The 20944-nt window shown below is 43.0% G+C and overlaps 1 pseudogene; it reads right to left on the bottom strand.

Annotated features, from left to right (window-relative positions):
* Positions 1–1495: 1495 nt before the first annotated feature.
* LOC110563017 (zinc finger protein 821-like) lies at positions 1496–20575 on the bottom strand (annotated as a pseudogene).
* Positions 20576–20944: the final 369 nt, after the last annotated feature.

The following is a 20944-nucleotide window of genomic DNA, read 5'->3' as shown; positions in this document are numbered from 1 at the left end:
TGTAATTTTGGTGGGGGAATAATTGTACAGATCGGCCAGCACACAGAAGAGTCTAGAAATAAACCCACATAGACAGTCAATTGATCATTTTACGAAGGGAAAGGGCAGTTTAAGAAAGAAAAGATGATACACACCCATGCTCATATACACACAAACGTGCAGGTGAACCTAGACCTATGACCTTTACAAAAATTAACTCAGAATTAACCACATACCTATGCATGAATTGCAAAACTGTAAAACTCCTAGAAGATAACCCAGGGGAAAATTTTGAGTTTGTTGTTAATTTTTTAGTAATGACACTACATGGACAGCCCCAAAAGGACAAGCCCTAAAGGCTAAGCTTCATTAAAATGTAAAACTTTCTACTTTGCCAAAGCCGTTGTCGAACTAAGCACAGTCACACGTGCTGGTAGTCCCAACGCATGGGAGATAGAGGTAGGAGGTTGGGGAACTCAAGATACCCTCCTTTGCCACATGGAGAGATCCAGGCCCGCCTGCGCTACGTGAGAGATGCGCAGTCAGAATCATGACTGTGTCAATACAGACAGGCAGGCAGGCAGGCAGGCAGACATAAACATTCAAGAGACTGAAAAGACAAACTGCAATCCTGAACATAATCGTGAAATGCATAGAATATCTGTTCAAAAAATCAAATAAAATAATTAAATATATATAAAGCAGCTTTTTAAAACCTTTTTTAAAATTTTTATTTATTTGTTTATTTGCCTGCTTATTCACTTTACATCCCAATCGTAAGCCCCCTCTGTCCTCTCCTCCTGGTCTCACCCTCTCGCCCTCTTCCCCCTATACCTCCTCCCCTACCTCGGAAAAGGGGAGTCCCCATCCCCCAACCCATCCCACTACATCAAGTTGCATCAGGACTGAGCACACCTTTTGCCCCTGTGGCCTGGCAGTCCCGCCAGGGAAAAGTCATCAAAAAGCAGGCAACAGAGGCCATGTCAGTGACAGCCCCCACTCCCACCCCATCCCCCACCCCACTCCCTCCCTTAGTAGGCCACCCACATGAAGACCAAGATTCCCATCTGCTCCATCTGTGTAGGGGGCCTAGTCCAGTCCATGCATGGTCCTTTCATTGGTGCTTCACTCTTCATAAGCCCCCCTGGGCCTTGGTGAGTTGGCTCTGTTGATCTTCCTGGGGAGCTCCTGTCCCCTCCTTTGCTGTGGCTTGGATATGGTCTGCCAATCGAGTTTGTGTTCCGGAAGCTGGGACCACAGGGTGGCAGTGTTGTGGTGGAAGAAGTTGGGGGGGGCGCCTAGCGGAAAATAGTGATAGGGGTCCACTATCATGAATGGATTGGTGCTGTCTTTCAGAAATGAGCCAGCTCTCCTGTCTCCAGAAGTTCTCATGAGTTCAAGCTGGAAAGCAAAACTACCCAATATCGCCATCTTTTCTGCACCTGATGTGTGGGGTTGGAATGACCGTTCCCCAGTAAGTCTTAGGAGTCTGAATACTTAATTCCCAGTTGGTAGCTGTTGGGGAGGCCGTGCTGGAAGAAGTTATGTCACTGGGGGAAAGGCTGAGATTTCACAAGACTCACGCCATGTTGAGCTGCTCATTCTGCTCCCTAATTGCAGTTTGACGTGTTGCGTTCTGAGCTGTCTCTGCCCTTGTGCCTGGTGATTCCATGGGTATGGTAGCGGACAGCTCTCTGGAACCGGAAGCCCCAAGCAAACCCTTTCTTTTATAAGTTGCCTTTTTGTGGCATTTTATCACAGCAACAGAAAGGTGACTAAGACTGATGGCAAGGCCTCCTCCTGCTTCCTTGCCTTGCTGTGTGGAAGCCACAGGTCCCTTGGCAGGCGCCCTAGTAGGCTATTGCCCCCTCCAGTCACAGACTGTAAACCAAGGAAACCTCTTTATGTATGAACTGCGCAGTGTTTCCTGTAAGAGTTACCTGGGTATCGTTTTCAAATGATAAAATTAATTTCTTTTCCCTCACAGCTTCATGGACTGTCCTGGGTCCTACAGCCCCATAACCCTGGCTTTGCCACTGTCGGCTGAAGAGTCCAGGCTGAAGAGTCCAGGTTTCCGGAGTGCCTGCTCCCTTGTCCAGAGCTGCACTGAGCCAGCCCCCTCCTGACCCCATCCTGTTCCCACAGGCAGAGGGCGCACAGGTTTCCCCGCAGCCAACCCGGACCTGCCTGTAGCAGCAAGGACTGTGGCCTCCTGGGTGCCTGCAGCACCAATCGCTGTGGACTGTAGTGGAGGCGAGGTCAGGCAGGAGGGTGTGGATCAGTGCAGAGAGCTGTTGCTCTGTTCTTCAAAGGCTATTTTCCCCAGGAGCTGGCTGTCCGACTCTACCCGACTCGCAGGCAACCGGAAGAAGTTCATTTCGGCTTCCAAGTCCGCCACGGCAGAAGGATCCTGTCCAAACTGGGTTCGCAATGTCATGTCCATTTTCTCCGGGCTCCTCTTGAGCCTCTCAGCCTCTCGCTCTCGAATGAGTCGGACCTGCTGCTTCTCTGGGGTTCCGTTGACCCCCTTCAGCCTCATGGCCTCCCCATCTCGCTGTAGCCAGCAAGCTCGCTGCTGTCTGTCTCCCGCATGCGCTGTAGGCGCTTGGCTTCATGGTCCCTCATGCATCCTACCTCCCGCTCCTCTGGGGTCTCATTGTCTTGCCGACTCTTCCTGGCTGTGCGTTCTCATTCAAGTCGTTGTAGCCTTACTTCCAAAGGTCCGTTCTGTCGCCGAAGGGCCCACTCGCGTCCACGGGTGGTCTGTGTTTCCAGTAGCTTGCGGTAAGCAGCACAGATGGTGCACACAAGCAGAATTCCGGCGAGGTACACTGCAGCCCTTTCCTGCAGCATGGAGGGGCCCTCGCTGAGGACTTGGCGTAGGGATCCACATTAAGTACCTCAGGAAGTTTCTCGCTGTTGAAAGTGGCACGGCTAGGAAAACGGCTCCACACACAGCACAGTTAGACGGCTGGCCTTCGAATGGATTAGGAAGTGGCGACCCAAAGATCCACAGACAGGGCACGGGTGACTGTTGGCACTGCTGCGGGATGCTGGGACACATGCGCAATCAGCTGCTCCCGACACCCACAGTCTAGCTGGCAGAGGGGACACTGGCAGAGTTCAAGCAAGGGGTCAGAGTTTAGGTTCTCTGTGACCTCGTGCGCTGCTACTTCATTCCCACTACCAACAGGCTGTTCTGCGTTCTGTCTCCGCTTTGACTACCTCACTGTCTTCCTCCGATGTGTGGGAAGAGACTTCGTCTTGTGTGATCTCCTCTTCGTCGCCTTCACTGTCACCAGAGGGTGCAGAACTCACCGCTCCTGGAGTCCTGATCTCTTAGTTGTTGCATAGCTCGTCGCTGACTGCCAAGGTCTCCAGGAAAATCTGTTTTCATCATCGCCTGTCGGGTTTATTCCTCTAGCCCAGCAAATACTTGATCCCAGTGAACTTCATTTGGATTTGTCTGCTTCCTACGGGATATGTTTCCCTGATCCAAAAGCTTTGCTCTTCCTGGTTTTCACCACTGGACATGTCACCAGCAACTTGAAAGGTGCTGACCAAAAGAAAAAAACCCTTATAAGTAGTAACAGGCCTCCGCAGAAAGTAGCAAAGGAAGCAGGTTTCAGGCAGTCTTCTCTCACATCTGCATACCAAACACACTTCTTTTCAGACCTCCTGCTCTGATGAGATTCCCACCTCGCAAAGGGAACTTGCCCGAATCCTCTCCTCCTGCCCCCTGACCCCTCCCGGCTCCTGAGGCATGTTCCTCCCTAGGTATCCTTTATAGCAACACAAAATGGACTAATACATCTCCATAAGTCAGTTATATGCCCATTTCTATATATTTCTCAACATAGTTAACGTTTTAATTTTTTTGAACTGACAAAAATCACACAATAGCTTTTCATTCTAATCCTGAAAGTTTGATTCCAAACTCCTTGAGGCCAACAAAAGTATTTTTTAAAATCACCATATTTCCAAAGGGGTTTGAAAAATCAAATCCTAGCACACATGAGACTATATACCAGATCTGCATTCCTGTTTAACCTCTATTGTTCATGGTAAACATCAGCCCACAGTCTGGATACACTTGCTGTCTGGGAGCTTGGTTTCTGTGATGGTTCATCTTCTACCTCAACTTGATTAGGTTTGCCGTCACCATGGAAACACACTAAAGTGTTTCCAAAGAGGCTTCACAGGGAAAGTGAGAGCTTACCCTGACGGAATGTGCCACCATGGTGGGCTATGAACTCTCAAACTGTAAATTAAAATAGACCTTTTAACTGGGCTTGGTAGCACACACCTGTAATCCCAGCACTCAGGGAGCAGATGCAGGCAGATCTCTGGGAGTCCTAGGCCAATTTATACCAAATAGAAGAATATATCTACCCTATAATTGTCTTCAAAGGCGCTCTACCATCTTGGTCTTAGCTGCACATCCTACCACCTCACCTAGCCAAAGTGTAATCGACCATTACTGTACCAAAGAGGCATATTATTCCTTACCACGTGGGGCAAGTGGTTATGTCATGATTGTTTCTGATTCTCCAGCCTCACATGACTGCAGAATTGCAGGGGACGTTCAATCACTCCCTCCAACTCATTTTAGAATCACTTGGTACATGTTCATGTGCAGATTGTGTTACATGGCTTTCCCTGGAGAGACATTAAAAAAAAAAAAAGCCTAATCACCTTAGATACAGTTCAGTCTCAGTTGGATCACCTGTGACAAAGGCAGGGTGATCCTGAATGCACTAAAGAAAATCATTTTTTACCCAGGGGAAAAGAAACACAACATGCTATTTCCAAGCATATTATACACCAAACATTCATCAACCTCACCTAAACTCTAGGGGCTGAAGCTGGACAATGAACTTCGGTACAAGCACGATTCAGGATTCAACCTGAAACCGACTTGTTTCAAGCATAATATTTGCTAGTGTTTAATGGCTTTGTGATGATGCCATGCTTCCAAATAAATGCACTAAGGAATTGTCTTGAGTATCACATAGAAGAAACGTTACAGGAATCTTTCTAGAACAAGCACCTCAGCACTAATGAGGGCAGAAGAGGGGAAATGTCACCAGTGGACTAAAGCCAGATAGCTCCTAAAAAAGTCTTGGTCTAGTTTATATTCTCATTTTATATTCTAAAGCCACAAGATGTGGCAAGAAAGCAAGATTTTACAGAAACGTAAATGGCAGTCAGCAGATTGCTAAATGAGCAGTGTTCTTGGATAGTCTTTTAGGTCATCCAGGTAGGAAGGGAAGTCGTGCTTGGCAAATAAGCAGTGTAAACAGTGCTCTAAATAAACCACTACGGAAATCAATATCTAATGGTCTGCTCTTTTCTACCTCGTTCTACCTCATTCACGCCTCTTCACCTTCACAGGAGCTTATAAATTTATCTGGAAGAAACAGTCCTGTTGTATCATCCGTGCTGTGCTACGCTGGCTCATTTGTGCCTTTAGCCTTAATCTTTTAAGACAGCATTTGGCCTTTTCTCCCCTCGGTCCTGGCTGATTAGTGCAAACACAGCATGTCTCATTTTAAACCACATATATACCTTTTTAAAAGCAGTTGTCAAATCTCGTCCTATATGATTTTGGAGGGCCAGTGTTGTCAATGAATCTATTTTCTAAACACCAGGTTTTCCTGAACAATAGTTAAGTTGTTCTTATCTGAGTAGAGAACTGGCTTTGGTAAGCTCATTGGAAGCCTGCTGTTGGGCCTGTCAGAGGCATTCCGAGCAGGGCTGGTTGAAGTACAGTTCTCTTATTTCTTTAACCTAAGGAATATAAGTATTTCTGGACCTCACTACCTGGGAACACATCTAATTAGGAGCCAAGAATACCAGTCTGCCACTGTCTCCTAGGCAGCTGGCATAAATACCCTTAGGGCAGGGACAGTTTATACCATTAGGAGCTACTCATCTTTTAGCTAGTCTAACACAGCTCCTTCTTTCTTTCCTTTTTTCCTTCCTTTCCTTTTCTTCCTTCCATTCTTCCTTTCTTTCTTCCTTCATTCCTTTCTTTATTCCTTCCTTCCTTTCTTTCAAATATTGGACCTTTCCTATGACCTGAACAGGTGACCTAGTTCACATGTTTCTTCTGAGTTGACAGTCAGGCTTTGGTTAGTCATTCCTACTTGAATACACATGACCTTGCTTGCATGCGAGCACATCCTGCAGTCCTGATCTAAGTAAGAAAACGCATGGCTGGCATTTAATACAGCCCCCCCCAAAAAAAATTTTTCTGGGAATGGTCATTATATAGTCGTGGCTGGCATGGAACTCAGCTTTATAGACCAGGCTGGTCTGTAACTCACAGAGACGCACCTGTGTCTGCCTTCTGAGTGGTGGCATTAAAAGCGTACACCACAAATGCCTGTCTAAAACCAGCATTTTAAGACATGCCTTTTAATGTTTTTTTTTTCTATATTCTACTTCCCTGGCCCCCCTACAACCATTTGGCCTTAGTTCCCTCTTCTTCTATGGGAGCCCTTTTTCAGGCCCCTTTCAAATCAGAATCTATTTGTGCAGTATCTAGGTTAAGACCAACAGGTTCTCACACAACCCACAATCATTCTTTTGTCTTCTGGCTATTTGTTCATAGCCTGTCATTATCTGTGGCCATCTCGAAAAGGAATCACAGTCTGTTTAATTGCTGTGGGCAGTTCCATCACAGCTTGAGGAGGTCTGAGAGATGGCCAGTAGCTGGCCTATTCCTCAGTAAAAGTCCTCTGAAAGAGAGACAAAAATCCCTCTGTGGGCAGATATTTATACCGATAGGTGTCCAGGAAATGGAGTGGCCCTGAGATAAGCTTGCCCTCCAGATAAATCTGTGTGACAGGGTCAGAGCGGCTAAGTGGAGACCACGCAAAAGCATGTCCACGGGATCAGGGAGGACATACAAAGAAGAGTAGGGCCTGACCTGTCGTCTCCACTCTGAAATCATTGTGAGCTAGTCAGTTCCAGAGGCTGGTCTGGATTAGATACTCATCACCACTCCTGCCTCTTGTGCACAGCAGCCTGGATGTGGTTGGGGTGTATCCTATCCACAGCTTGACACCTAAGGCTTTAAGAACTGAGAGAGTGGTGCTATTTTCATCCAGTGTCAGCAAAATCCTTCCAGAACTACTGGAGGTATGTATGCCCATATTCTCAGGGGTCCTCTGGGCTCACTAGTTTTACATCAACTTGACACAGCTAGAGTTATCTGAAAGGAGGGAACCTCACTTGAAAAATTGCCTGCGTAAGTTCTAGTTGTAGGACTTTTTTTTTTTTTTTTTTTTGGAAATTAGTGATTGGTGGGGGAAGGCCCAGTTTACTGTGAGTGGTGGTTCTGGGTTCTATAAGGAAGACACCTAAGTAAGTCATGAGCAAGGCAATAAGCAGCACCCACCCCATGGCCTCTGCATCAGCTCCTGCCTCCAGGTTCCTGCTCTGTTCTACTTTCTGTACTGACTTCCTTCAGTGATAAACTACAATGTAAAAGTATAAGGCAAATAAAGCCTTCCCTCCCCATCTTGCTTTTGGTCTTAGTGTTTATGACAATAGCAATAGAAATCATAACTAAGACAGAACTTAAAATTGAATCCTTTTTTCCTAGGGCTTTTAGGTGTGCCGTTAAGTTGCTTGGGACAGGAGCTCCACAAGGAGAGCAACAGAACCAAAAAACCTGGGCACAGTGGTCTTTTCTGAGATTGATACTCCAACCAAGGGCCATTCATGGAGATAGCCTAGAACCCCTGCACAGATGTAGCCATTGGCAGCTCAGTCTCCAAGTAGGTTCCCTAGTAATGGGAACAGGGACTGTCTCTGGCATGAACTCAGTGGCTGGATCTTTGATCACCTCCCCCTGAGGGGGAGAGCAGCCTTATCAGGCCATACAGGAAGACAATGTAGCCAATCCTGATGAGACCTGATAGGCTATGGTCAGAGGGAAGGAGAAGAGGACCTCACCTATCAGTGTACTTTGGAAGGGGCATGGAAGGAGATGAGGGAGTGAGAGTGGGGTTGGGAGGAGATGAGGGAGGGGGCTACTGGGATACAAAGTGAATAAACTGTAATTAGTAAAAAATAAATAAATTTGTATTAAAGGACAGAACTTGATAACTAGGAGTGAGGTATTTCAGACTTGACCATGTTGTTCGGGAGAGGAAGAACTTTGGAACTGTGGCTAGAAAAACTACTGAGTGTTGAGAGCTCAGTGGGATGTTCTGTAGGAGGTTAGAAAGTAATAATGTTGAAAGCAGTGGAGACAATGGAGGCCTGGCTTGTGATGTTTCAGAGCAAGGCAAAGACTCTCCTGGCTCTTCCTACCTATTTTCTAGAGGTCCTTACTTGGTCTGGACATCCACTCTCAGTTTCTTCCACTCAACAACTCCTATCCTGTGTTTTACAGTCCACTTGGCCACTGAAAAGGAACCCCAAAATTCCACTGGGGATAACTGCTTCTCACTTCCAGAGACCTTCAGCAGGCTGAAAGGCCTGGAAGCAGTATCCTCTTTGAACCAATAGGGTAGTGGTGAAGAAGAATTTACCAGGGCCTCCAGAAATGTTGAGGGAGTTTTTCTGGACTAAGCACCTCAACACCAATGAAAGTAGAAAAGAGGAGATATCATTGGTGTATCAAAGCCAGGAGCATTCATGAAAGGCTTCCATCCCAGGTCTAGTTTTAGGCTTCGATTCCAGGTCTAGTTTTTACTGTCATCTTATTTTCTAAAACCATAAGGTGGGGCCAGCAAGAAAGCAAGATTTGACAGAAATGTGTCAGTCAGCAGGTTGTTGAGGGCAATGAGCATTGTTTTGGCTATTCCTCAAGGTCATTTTGTTACAAGTAGCAAGTAAAGTCATGCTTGACAAATAGTATAAGCAGTGTTTTAAGAAAATTGCTAAATAAGTAGTATTTAACCATTGTTCTTATCTACATTATACTTTACAGCTGCAGTCAACTCCTTTCCACTGCAACCTGAGACCTGGTAATAAGGAAACTTTCTCTATTTTTGAGCTTTTCAAGCTGAACTCCTACACTCTATAAAACTCTATATAGTAGTAGACCTTGGGTCATCTCTTCTAATTCTTCTCAAATGGAACCCTGAGAACATGTTGTAGTAAAGAGAACCAAACAGAAGCAGAAAGCATTGGTGTGTTTACAGGAAACAGTTACCTTTGGTGCACATAGGTAAATAGCCTCTTCCCGGTCATGACATGATACACAGATACCATATCATCATAACCAATTTTTATAAGAAACAATAAGTCTTACTCTTAGTGAGTGACCATGTCCAAATTTGGCACCTTGCACAAGTCAGCTGCTCTTCTTACAGTTAAATAGATTACCTTATTCAACCAAACAATCTTTTAAAAATATTCTTCTTTTATTGAAAATAGAATTTTTCACACAATATAGTCTGATCACAGCTACTCCTTTCCCAATTCCTCCCAGATCCTCCCCACTTCCCCACCACCCAAATCTACACTCCTTCTTTCTGTCATTAGAAAACAGGCAACTAAAGAGTAGGACAAAATAAATCAACAAAAAAACATAAAAAAAGAGCCTAAGAAAAAGTAGAAGAAACACATACAGAGAGGGACACACATTCATACAAACAGAAGTCTCATGGAAACATAAAATAGAAAACCATAGTATATAAACAAAAAAAAATTATGGGAAAAATGCCCAGAAAAAAAGCATTATGAAACAAAGCAAATGTCAAAAATACTATTGATTTCATTTTATGTGGACCATCTACTTCTGGGCTTGGGGTCAGACTGTAAGTGTGTCATCCAAACAATCTTATTCTTCATTCTTGAATGTTGGTGACGGCTTTATGGCTGTGATAAATGCACACAGAAGAATCCTACTTAGAACTAAAAATAAATGCATCATTAATAAAATCAGCAACAGGAACAGAGCCTAAAAGACATAAGCTTGATGAAAGAAGCCAGATACAAAAATACATATTCTGCTTGAATTAGTGTGAAATTCCAGAAGTTAAAACCTGTATAGACACAGATCAGAGCTGTGCCAGGTAAGAACTATGGGGATGACTTTGACCATGAAGTCAGAAGAAACAAGCTTCTGTTAATGATTTAGGCGTCAGATTTAAGACTATGTGTAGCTCGTAGCTACCTCATTGAAATGTATTCATTTAGATTTTATTATATGTAAATTTTAATTAATCAAGATGATCTTAAGGAAAAAGTTAATCCCCCAAATTTGATGATCCCCAGCGTGGCAGCAGAACACCTATGGCAGCCTTCTCTGTCTCCTGTTACCACCTCCTGTGGCTCTCACTCATCTTCCCCTTCCACCCTCCTCTTCCTGCTTACTGCTTTGCCTCAGCCCCCAACCCTAGCAAGCACTGCCTACTAACCCAAGGGCTGCTCCTGCCAAAGAAACAGGTAGGCTGACAATGGGTCCACACTTTTTCTTCTGCTCCTCTGGATCCAATCCCTCCAGTCTCATCTCTAGCTCTGTAGAAAAAAAAAAAATCATTGTCTCCTTTTCCTCTCTGACACCATCCCCAATGGATCACAAAGAACTTATCCTCCATCCTTCCTTCTCTCCAACTCACGCCATTATACCAGCCTCCAATACCAACAGACATACCCTGGGAAGACACTAGCTGAGCAGGTCATGGAAACAGGTCTACAGAAAATTTTCTACCAGACAGCACACAGCCACCAGGCTCTCCTAAAGTCCAGGGAGGAAGCAGAAATCAAGGAACAAAACGCTCACCTAAGAGAAACAAAACCATATATCATCACTCACCTATAATCATCCCAATCCCAGATGAATAGACATCAGCAGAAAAACACAATCAACAACAGCCAGAACAACATGTCTCCACTACAACAACAGGCATGGAATATTTGAACAGAGCTGAAGCACAAGAAAGCACCCTGTATAAATATCCTGCATAAAGATGAGAGAGGCCCTTAAAGAGGAACTGAATAAATTCCCTAAAGTAATTCAAGAGAACACAAATAAACAGTGTAATGAAATTAAAGAAATCCAGGAAAACACAAACAGAAAGTATCGTTTGAAGAAAATCACTTCTGTTTTGTTTTTTAATTAATTGATTTTTATTAATTATAATTTATTCATTTTGTATACCAGATGGAGCCCATTCCCTCATCTCCTGCCAACTCCTCCCCTCCTCCCACTTGTCCTCCCATGCCCCTCCCAAAGTACACTGATAGAGGAGGTCCTCTCATTCCATCTGACCCTAGCCTATCAGGTCTCATCAGGATTGGTTGCATTGTGGCCTGATAAGGCTGCTCCGCCCTTAGGGGGAGGTGATCAAAGAGTCAGCTACTGAATTCACAGCCCCTGTTCCCCTTACTAGAGAACCCACTTGGAGACTGAGCTGCCATGGGCTACATCTGAGCAGGGGTTCTATGCTATCTCCATGAATGGTCCTTGGTTAGAGTATCAGTCTCAGAAAAGACCCCTGTGCCCAGATTTTTCGGTTCGGTTGCTCTCCTTGTGGAGCTCCTGTCTCCTCCAGGTCTTTCATCTCCCCGTTCTTTCATAAGATTCCCTGAACTCCGGCCAAAGTTTGGCTATGAGTCTCAGCATCTGCTTTGATACCCTGCTGGGTAGGGTCTTTCAGAGGCCCTCTGTGGTAGACTCCTGTCCTGTTCCCAGCTTTCTTCCTCTTCCAATGTCCATACCATTTGCCTTTCTGAATGAGGATTGATCATCTTACCCATGGTCCTCCTTCTTGCTTAGCTTCTTTAGGTGTACAGATTTTAGTATGTTTATCCTATATTATATTTCTAATATCCACTTATAAGTGAGTACATATAATGGGTGTCTTTCTGCTTCTGGGATACCTCACTCAGGATGATCTTTCCTAGTTCCCACCATTTCCCTGCAAATTTCATGATTTCCTTGTTTTTAATTGTTGAATAGTATTCCATTCCGTGAATGTGCCAAAATTTCTGTATCCATTCCTCCACTGAGGGACATCTAGGTTGTTTCTGGATTCTAGCTATTATGAATAGAGCTGCTATGAATATGGTTGAGCAAATGTCCTTGTTGTATACTTGAGCATATTTTGGATATATGCCTAGGAGTGGTATAGTTGGATCTTGAGGTAGCACTAGTCTTAATTTTCTAAGTCAGATTGATTTCTAAACTGGTTGTACAAGTTTACACTCCCACCAGCAATAGAGGAGGGTTCCCCTTTCTCCATATCCTCTCCAGCATGTGTTATCACTTGAGTTTTTGATCTTAGCCATTCCAATGGGTGTAAGGTGAAATCTCAGAGTCATTTTGATTTACATCTCCCTGATGACTAAGGATGCTGAGCATTTCTTTAAGTGTTTCTCTGCCATTCGATATTCCTCTATTGAGAATTCTCTGTTTAGCTCTGTTCCCCATTTTTTAATTGGAGTACTTGGTTTGTTGGTGTTTAACTTTTTAAGTTCTTTATATATTCTAGATATTAGCCCTGTGTCAGATATAAGGTTGGTGAAGGTTCTTTCTCAATCTGTAGGCTGTCATTTTGTTTTGATAACGGTGTCCTTTGCTTTACAGAAGCTTTTCATTTTCATGAGGTCCCATTTATTGATTGTTGCTCTTAGAGCCTGTGCTGTTGGTGTTCTGTTCAGGAAGTTGTCTCCTGTGCCAATGAGTTCTAGAGTTTTCCCCACTTTTCCTTCTAACAGGTTTACTGTGTCTGATTTTATGTTGAGGTTTTTTATTTTATGTTGAGGTTTACTTAGAAAATCTTAAATCCTGACATGGAACAAAATATTCGGGACATTGGGGGCACTATGAAAAGACCAAACCTAGGAATAATAGGAATAGAGGAAGAAGAAGAAACCCAGCTCAAGGGCCCAGAAAATACTTTCAACAAAATAATAAAATAAAAAATTTTAAACATACAGAAAGAGATGTCTATCAAAGTACAAGAAGCATAGCAAACATCAAATAGATTAGATCAGAAAAGAAAGTCTCCTTAGCACATAAATATGTAAACACTAAGCGTACAGAATTTTTAAAGGGGATTTTTTTTTTTAAGCTGCAAGGCAAAAAGACCAAGTAACATACAAAGTCAGACCTATTAGAGCCGGGAGTGGTGGTACATGCATGTAATCCCAGAACCCTGGGAGTCAGGGCAGGTCAGTCTCTGTGAGTTCGAGGCCAGCCTGCTCTACAGAGCGAGTCCAGGACAGCCTAGGCTACACAGAGAAACCCTGTCTCAAAGCAAACAACAAAAAAGAAGTGTACCTGAGTTCTTAACAGAGACTCAAAAAGCCAGAAGGGCCTGGACAGATGTATTCCATACTCTAAAGAGACCACAGATGCCAGCCCAGACACTATACGCAGGAAAAGTCTCAATTACCGTAGATGGAGAAAATAAGATATTCCATTATCAAACCAAATCTAAACAATGCAGATCTACAAATAGAGCCCTACACATGGTGCTAAAAGAAAAATTCCAACCTCAGGAGGTTACCTGAGGTCATGAAAACACGGGGAATAAATAACCCCAGACTGGGATTTCCAAGATGGCGGTGGCCAGGGCATACTGTGTCTGGGTGGCCGAAGGTCACAGACTGCGGTTACAGTGAGTAACCAATCCATCAACCCCAAAACACTGACATTGGTGCTTCCCAGGAGGGAACATCCCCATCCCGGATGCAGGGAACACACAGTTCCAGCCAAGACTGTCTCCATGACATGGTTCAGGACACACAGTGTTTTCTGCCTACCACTGTCGAGGTCTGGCAGCACCTGCTCATGGTTTTCAGCCAACCTGAGTGTGGAACTCGGATCCCCATCCAGCAACCAGACCTCGGATCACTCTCCTGCCTGGTTACTGAAGCCAGCATCCCAACCCCAGTTCATCGGGCCCAGTGGCCAAGCACAGCTCACAGTTTTCTGCACCTCCACGGTGCTTTCTGCCTACACGAAGGCGGGGCCTGCTTCGTTCCATAAAGCAGACCAGTTTTTTGACCACTTCCCCCAGGCCACAGGGGAAGAGGATATGATGCAACTTGATGAGCTGGGGTGGGTGAGAAAGGGAGCTCCCCTTTTCTGAAGAGGAGGGGGGAAGAGAGGATAGGACTGGAAAAGGAGGAGGGATGGGGCTACAACCAGGATGTAAAGTGAATAAAAAATTAATTAATTAGTAAAAAAATAATCCAGACCACCAAAATTGAAGGAAGGGGAAAACAGACACACCATCACTAGCACCACTACCAATAACAACAACAAATAATAAGAATTAACAATCGTTGGTCACAATATCTCTCAATATCTATGGCCTCAATTCTCCAATAAAACAATACAGACTAACAGAATTAATGCAAAAACAGGACCCATATTTTTGTTGCATCCAACAAACACAACTCACCATTAAAAATATACATTACCTTAGGGTAAAGGATTGCAAAAAGAGATGCCAAGAAAAAAGACTGTATAGACTTCAAACCAAAACTAATCAGAAGAGATGGGGAGGGGCACTACATTCTCATCAAAGGAAAAATACACAAATACTGTATTGCAATTCTTAACGTCTATTCCCCAAACATGAGGATACTTACATTTAAAAAAAAATTCTATAGTTTAAATCACTTCTTGACCCACATACACTGATAATGGTAGAATTCAGTACTCCATTATCACCAAGGAAAAAAACTAGACAAAAAAACTAAACAAAGAAATGCTAGAGTTAATGGGAAATCAATATAATCATAATGATAAAACGTTAAAAAAAAACTGTACCCCAGCAAACTGGAAAATCTAAGAGAACTGGATTTTTTCTTCAATATGTACCACTCACCAAGGTTAAATCTAGATCAGAGAAGCAATGTAAATTGACCTATAACCCCTGTTGAAATAGAAGCAGTCATTAAAAGTCCCCCTGCCCCTCCCCAAAAAATCTCAGAGTCAGATGGTTTTATCACATAATTCTACCTGACTCTCAAAAAAAACAGTTAACACCAAATTCTCCCACAAAAATAGAAACAGAAGGGACATTGTCCAGTTCATTTTACAAGGCCACAGTTATTATGATACCCAAACCACACAAAGACCCAACACAGCAAGAGAATTACAGACCAATATCCCTTATGAACATAGATGTAAAAATACTCAATAAAATATTTACAAACCAAATCTAAAAACACATCAGAAAGATGTGATCAAGTAGGTTTTATCCCAGAAAGACACCTCAGGATTGTTGAACATACATAAACCAATAAATATAATCCACCATATAAACAAACTGAAAGACAAAAACCACATCATCATGTCGTTAGATACATGAGGCTTTTGATGAAATCCAACACACCTTCACAATAAAATTCCTGGAGAGATTAGAGATAAAGTGACATACTATAACATAATAAAGGCAATATCCAAAAAACTGACAATCAACATCAGCTTAAATGGGAAGGAACTCAGGGCAATTCCACTAAAACCCGGAACAAGACAAATTTGTCTACTCTAACTATATCTATTTAATACAGTACTTGAAGTCTTAGCTACAGCAATAAGACAGCTGAAGGAAAGCAAAGGCAGGCAAATTAGGAAGGAAGAAGTCAAAGTAACATTATTTGCAGATGATATGACACTATACATAAGTGACCCTAAAAGTTCCACCTGGGAACTTCTACAGTGATAAGCGTTCAACAAAGTAGATAGATACAAATTAATTCACAAAAATCAGTAGCAGCCCTATATACAAATGACAAACAGAATGAGAAAAAAATGGAAACAACACCTTTCCCAATATAATATAATATATAATATATTCAATAATATAATATATAATATCTTGCAGTAACTAACCAAGCAAGCGAATGATTGAGTGACAAAATTTCAAGTAACTGAAGAAAGAAATTGAAGAAAATACAAGAATATAAAAATATCTCCCATGTTCATGGATGGTTAGGATTAATATAGTGAAAATGACAATGCTACCAAAAGCAATCTACAAATTCAATGCAATCCCAATCAAAGTTTCAGCATGATTCTTACCATTCCTGATTTCAAATTATACTACAAAGCGACAGTAATACAAACGGAATGGTTTTGGCATAAAATGAGACATGTTGTTCAATGGAAAGAATCTGAAGACCCAGATATAAACCCATACACCTGATTTTTTTATTATTATTATATGAAGAGGCCAGAAAAAGAAAAGACAGTGTCTTCAACAAATGGTGCTGGTCAAACTGGATGGCTGCATGCAGGAGAATACAATAGATCCATTCTTATCACCCTGCAAAAAACTCAACTCCAAATGGATCAAAGACCCTCAGCAATATACCGCATACACTGAACCTGATATAAGAGAAAATTAGAGATAGTCTTGAAAACATAGGCACAAGAGAAAACTTTCTGAAGAAAATACCATTAACACACTAAGGACAATTAATAAATAGGATCTTATAAAACTAAGAAGTTTCTATAAGGCAAAGAACACTGTCATTCACACAAAGTAAAGGCCTACAGAATGAGAAAAAATATATATATATATATACATATATATATATTTAGCAATTTCGCATCTGATACAGGGATAATATCTAAAATATATAATGAATTCTAGAAACTAGATAACAAAAACAACCCAATCTAAAAATGGGGTACATATCTAAACAAATAGTTCTCGACAGGTAACCAAGACCCAGAAAGATAAATATGGTGTGTATTGCTTCTATGTGGATATCAGCCATTAAATAAAAAATAGCCGAGGTACAATCTATAGATATAAAGAGGTTAGGCATAGAGGAAGTAACTGGGATGGACACATGGAACCCCCCAGCCGGGAAAATAGAACAGAATTTAGGAGTGAACTGAACCAGGATGGCAGGATCAGGCAGGAAGGTGAAGGGAAGATGGGACTGAGGGAGGGAATGAGGGGAGAGACAGCTGCAACCAAAGAGCATTTGACAGTGGTATGGAAACCCAGCACAGTGAAAATTTCTTATAATATATGGAGGTGATCCTTATTACATTTCCAAATAATGAGATGCAACCCCTAAGGCCATCTTCTGTCACCGAAGAAAGCCGCATGTGCTGGGACTAGGTTTCATCCGCTTAAGTTGTAGGCTAAAAAGGCCCCACGGAAATCCCCCGGACTACCCAGGCTGTGGGTTGCTCTTTACAAACTGACAGCAAGGCTCTGTTGCTGAAGAAAATACCCACACAACTCATTGGACATGGAGAAGTTGAGCTGATGCCTACATATAAGCTTCACCCTCATGTTGTAGTATCTATGACACAGAAAGATACTCTGTAGGCTACCAAAAGAGAAAAGTAAACATCAACCCAACAAGAGAACTTTCATCTACAATCTGTCCTGCATGCAGAATATGTTTGACCAACGGTGGCACAAACCTTCGGATTGTAACCAACCGATGTCTGATTTGACTTAAGGCTCACTCTCATGAGAGAGAACCCATACCTGATAGTATGTAGGTGACCAAGAACCAGAGTTAAAAAAAAAAAAGAAAAAAAAAAGAAAAAGAAAAAGTAACAGTTAAATGACTCCTAATGATATTCTGCTCTACTCACAGATCTGTGCCATGGTTAGCTATCATCATAAAGACTCGCTCCTGAAGTAGATGCAGAGAAACACGAATGCCCACAGCCAGACATTTCACACACAGAGAGTCCTTGGAATGTGCGGCTCTAAATGAGATGTCTCCATCAAATTCCTCCCTTTAGAGCGCAGGGAATCCCAGAGAAGAGGGGGGAGGAGGACAGGAGGACACCTGGAAAACAACTAAACAACTGGGCAGAGCTCATATAACCTCAGAGACCGAAACAGCAGTCACAGGGCCTACACAGTCTGCACCAGCTCACTCTAGATACTATAGCTTTTGGTTTACTACTTTTATGGGACTCCCTGAATGTGTACACAGTGCTCCCTAATTATTGTGCCTTCTCTTGATTCCTTTTTATTTATTTGTTGGCTTGTCCAACTTTGATGTGTTGATTTTTATTTTATCTTATTTTGTTATGTTTCATTGTTACCTCCTGGACGTCTGTTTTTTCTTTTCTAATAAGAGAAAGTGGATCTTTCTCTTATTAGAAAGTTGGAGAAGGGGTGGGGAGGAACTGGGAGAACTGGAGAAAGGAAAAATTGTATTCAGTTTGTGAGAAAAGTACCTAATAAAGGGGGAAAAAGAAAAGAAAAAAAATCTACCTGTGATAGTAATTTCCTCAGTTTGGCAGAATCTAGTGTCACCTGCTAGACAGGTCTTGAGATTATCTTACTACTCTTGTAAAATATTTTTTGATTACACTAATTGAGGTGACAGAACTGTTCTAAAGTGAGCAGTGCCAACCTCTGGGCTTGGGACCTAGCATGCATAAAAAAGAAAGTGAGGTGAGCACTGATATCCATTGCTTTCTAATTCTTGACTGCAAATGCCATGTGACCAGATACGTCCTGAAGCTTCTGCCAGCATGACCTCCCCTCCATGAAGGACTGTGTTCTCACACCGTGAGCCAGAATACACCCTTTCTCCCCAAAGTTGGGTTTGTCATATATTTTATCTCAGCCAACTGCAAAGTAACTAATGCACAAAGAGGTCCTTTTGGTGTGTTGTCTTCTGTGAATTAAACTGGCGTAATTAAATGACTTAACTCACAAATTGAAATGTCACAAATATCCTAACTAAAATCTGGAAGGTGAAATAGAATTGAAGTATTCACAGACACCCTAGACAAAATACGTGTGATAATAATTGTGAACACACTAATCACTAAGGTATTTTGTGTGGGAGAGAGGGAAATGATACATAACCCCTTATATGTGTATGCTGCAAAGTCGTCCAAGAAGCTGAATGATGTATCAAAGAACTTCTTAGGGTTGACTTAAGGCTCCAGTTGTTCATTCACTGACTGAGAGAAATCGCCCAGTGATTCCAGACGAAGAAAATCATGCAATTCAGTACATTTGGCGGCAGTTGAATGACAAGGTGGGTGCATGCAAGTACATTCAGGAGCTTTCACGGTGAAAGAAGCAGTCTGATGGGATGTGCTTTCATCTGAGGAGCTCCTGCAGATAGCGCTGCCAGCTCTCTGCACCCTGTGGAGCTAAGGAAGGCATGGGACTTTGTATAATATACAAGATTAATGTATGCTATAGTAGCTGCCAATGTTGTGCACTCACCCCGAAAATGCCTACCCACTCTCCAAGGTTCATATAGTTCTGCTCACCCCCAATAAAGAGAGCTGTTTCACAGAAAACCATCTCCAGAAAAGTCTAGTTCTCCCATACTCAGTGCTGACTGAGATCCTGCCTAAACCATCTGCCATGTGCACAGTAAGCTTCATTCCTCCAGGCCAGCCTGGTACGCAACAGTGCCCAGATGCACCAAGGGGAAGAGCAGATTGGGGTGGCATTTCCTATTGTACCTTTATAAATTTCCATTTTCCTGTGTGCCAGGTCTGTCTTCTCTCTATCCAAAGGCAGTCCTCTGTCCCTCCAGAACAAATTCCCTTCCTTCCTCTCGAGTGTTCTCTTCCTCTTCTCCTGTGTCCTCTATCTCCTGTCTTGGTCTCTTATTCTCTGCCCCTCTGTCCCTCTGTGGCAAATAAATCTCCTTTGTGCTGAGAACTGGTTCTTGGGGGTCCTAAGCCAATGTTTTTTTTTTTCTTTTCAGTAGTCTCCAAAGCCTTCAGTTCGTTGTGAAGGGGTGAGCTGGGTGGCACTCTGTGTTTCTGAGAATTCTGAATTCTAAGTGGGATGGTAAAAACGGCACATAAATTCTTTGAGTTGCCCTCAGTGATCCATCACCCTCAAAACCCGTTCCCACTGGGTCTACAAACAAATCTACAAGCACCGGGACAATGTGGGGAATGTCGAGAAAAGCCTTTTGGAGGCCCTTACGGAATGGCGAGTGAAGCGTCAGCAACTCTTACGACTCCTCAAAAGATCCTGATCCACTGCACAGTGTTGATCCAGTAGGGACTCCTAGCACACTAGTGAAGTCTCAAAATCAATCCGAAGCTAAGGTGATGACTGCTTTCCCCTTCTTTACAGAAGTCTCCTAAATTTGACCTTGCCCCCACTCCACGTCCCCCACATTTGCACCAACCTGATTGTTTCTGGTCCTTGAGGCTAGCATGGGATGGTCCACTTGGCCTTTCAATCATTTAAGGGCTGTTACACTGGACAATGAAGTTAGATCTGCAGCTTTGAGTTTGGTCTCCAGAGTCCGGAATTCTGCCCCTCACTCCCCTTCCCCCGGATCCTGACCCCCACAGGAGGACGCGCATTTGCTGACTTCCGCAGGCTGCAAAGGTTGTTCATTCAGAACCGGCTGCAAGTTCCACCAGGCAGCCAGCTGTTCACGCTGTAGCTTGGAGAAGGCGACGGAAACTTCAGCTTCATCATTACCACTAACAGAAGTAATGTTGGTCAAATTCAAACCCAACAAATAATTTGAGATAGGCGTAACATCTGGAAGCTGTTATTCACTTATTAAAATTATCCTGCAGGTCATCTGGAAAGGGCTTTGTGTCATTGCAGAAGCTAAAGTGTAATAATGCTAGAAAATAGCTGTGGCACGCCTGTCTCTGCTTTATCTCACCAGAGAGTTTTACACCCATGTTTATCACACACTTTGGTGCACAGTGGGTACCATCTGAGTCCTGCAGATGTACTCACACTAGCCCTGTAAACCTCTTTGGTGCACATGACTCAAAACATTTTGATTCACTCAATTAAAATTGAGTCTTCCCAGTACTGTAATCATTCAGTTGGGTGAAAATTTCTGGTTTACTCATATGACACCATGGAAACTAGAATTCTGAACCTGATGCATATGTCAGTACTGACATTTACACTGATGCACTTTGAAGCTTACAGAGGCTGAACATGAGGTAACTTATTTATGTTTAGGCTTGTGAACGAATAACAAATGCCATGGCTAGAAGCTGGCAAACCAGCGACCAATTAATAACATCCAAATGTGAGCT

This window comes from Meriones unguiculatus, chromosome 2 (genome assembly GCF_030254825.1).
Source record: "Meriones unguiculatus strain TT.TT164.6M chromosome 2, Bangor_MerUng_6.1, whole genome shotgun sequence".
Classification (NCBI taxonomy): domain Eukaryota; kingdom Metazoa; phylum Chordata; class Mammalia; order Rodentia; family Muridae; genus Meriones; species Meriones unguiculatus.
This window is presented reverse-complemented; position numbering and strand designations above follow the sequence as displayed.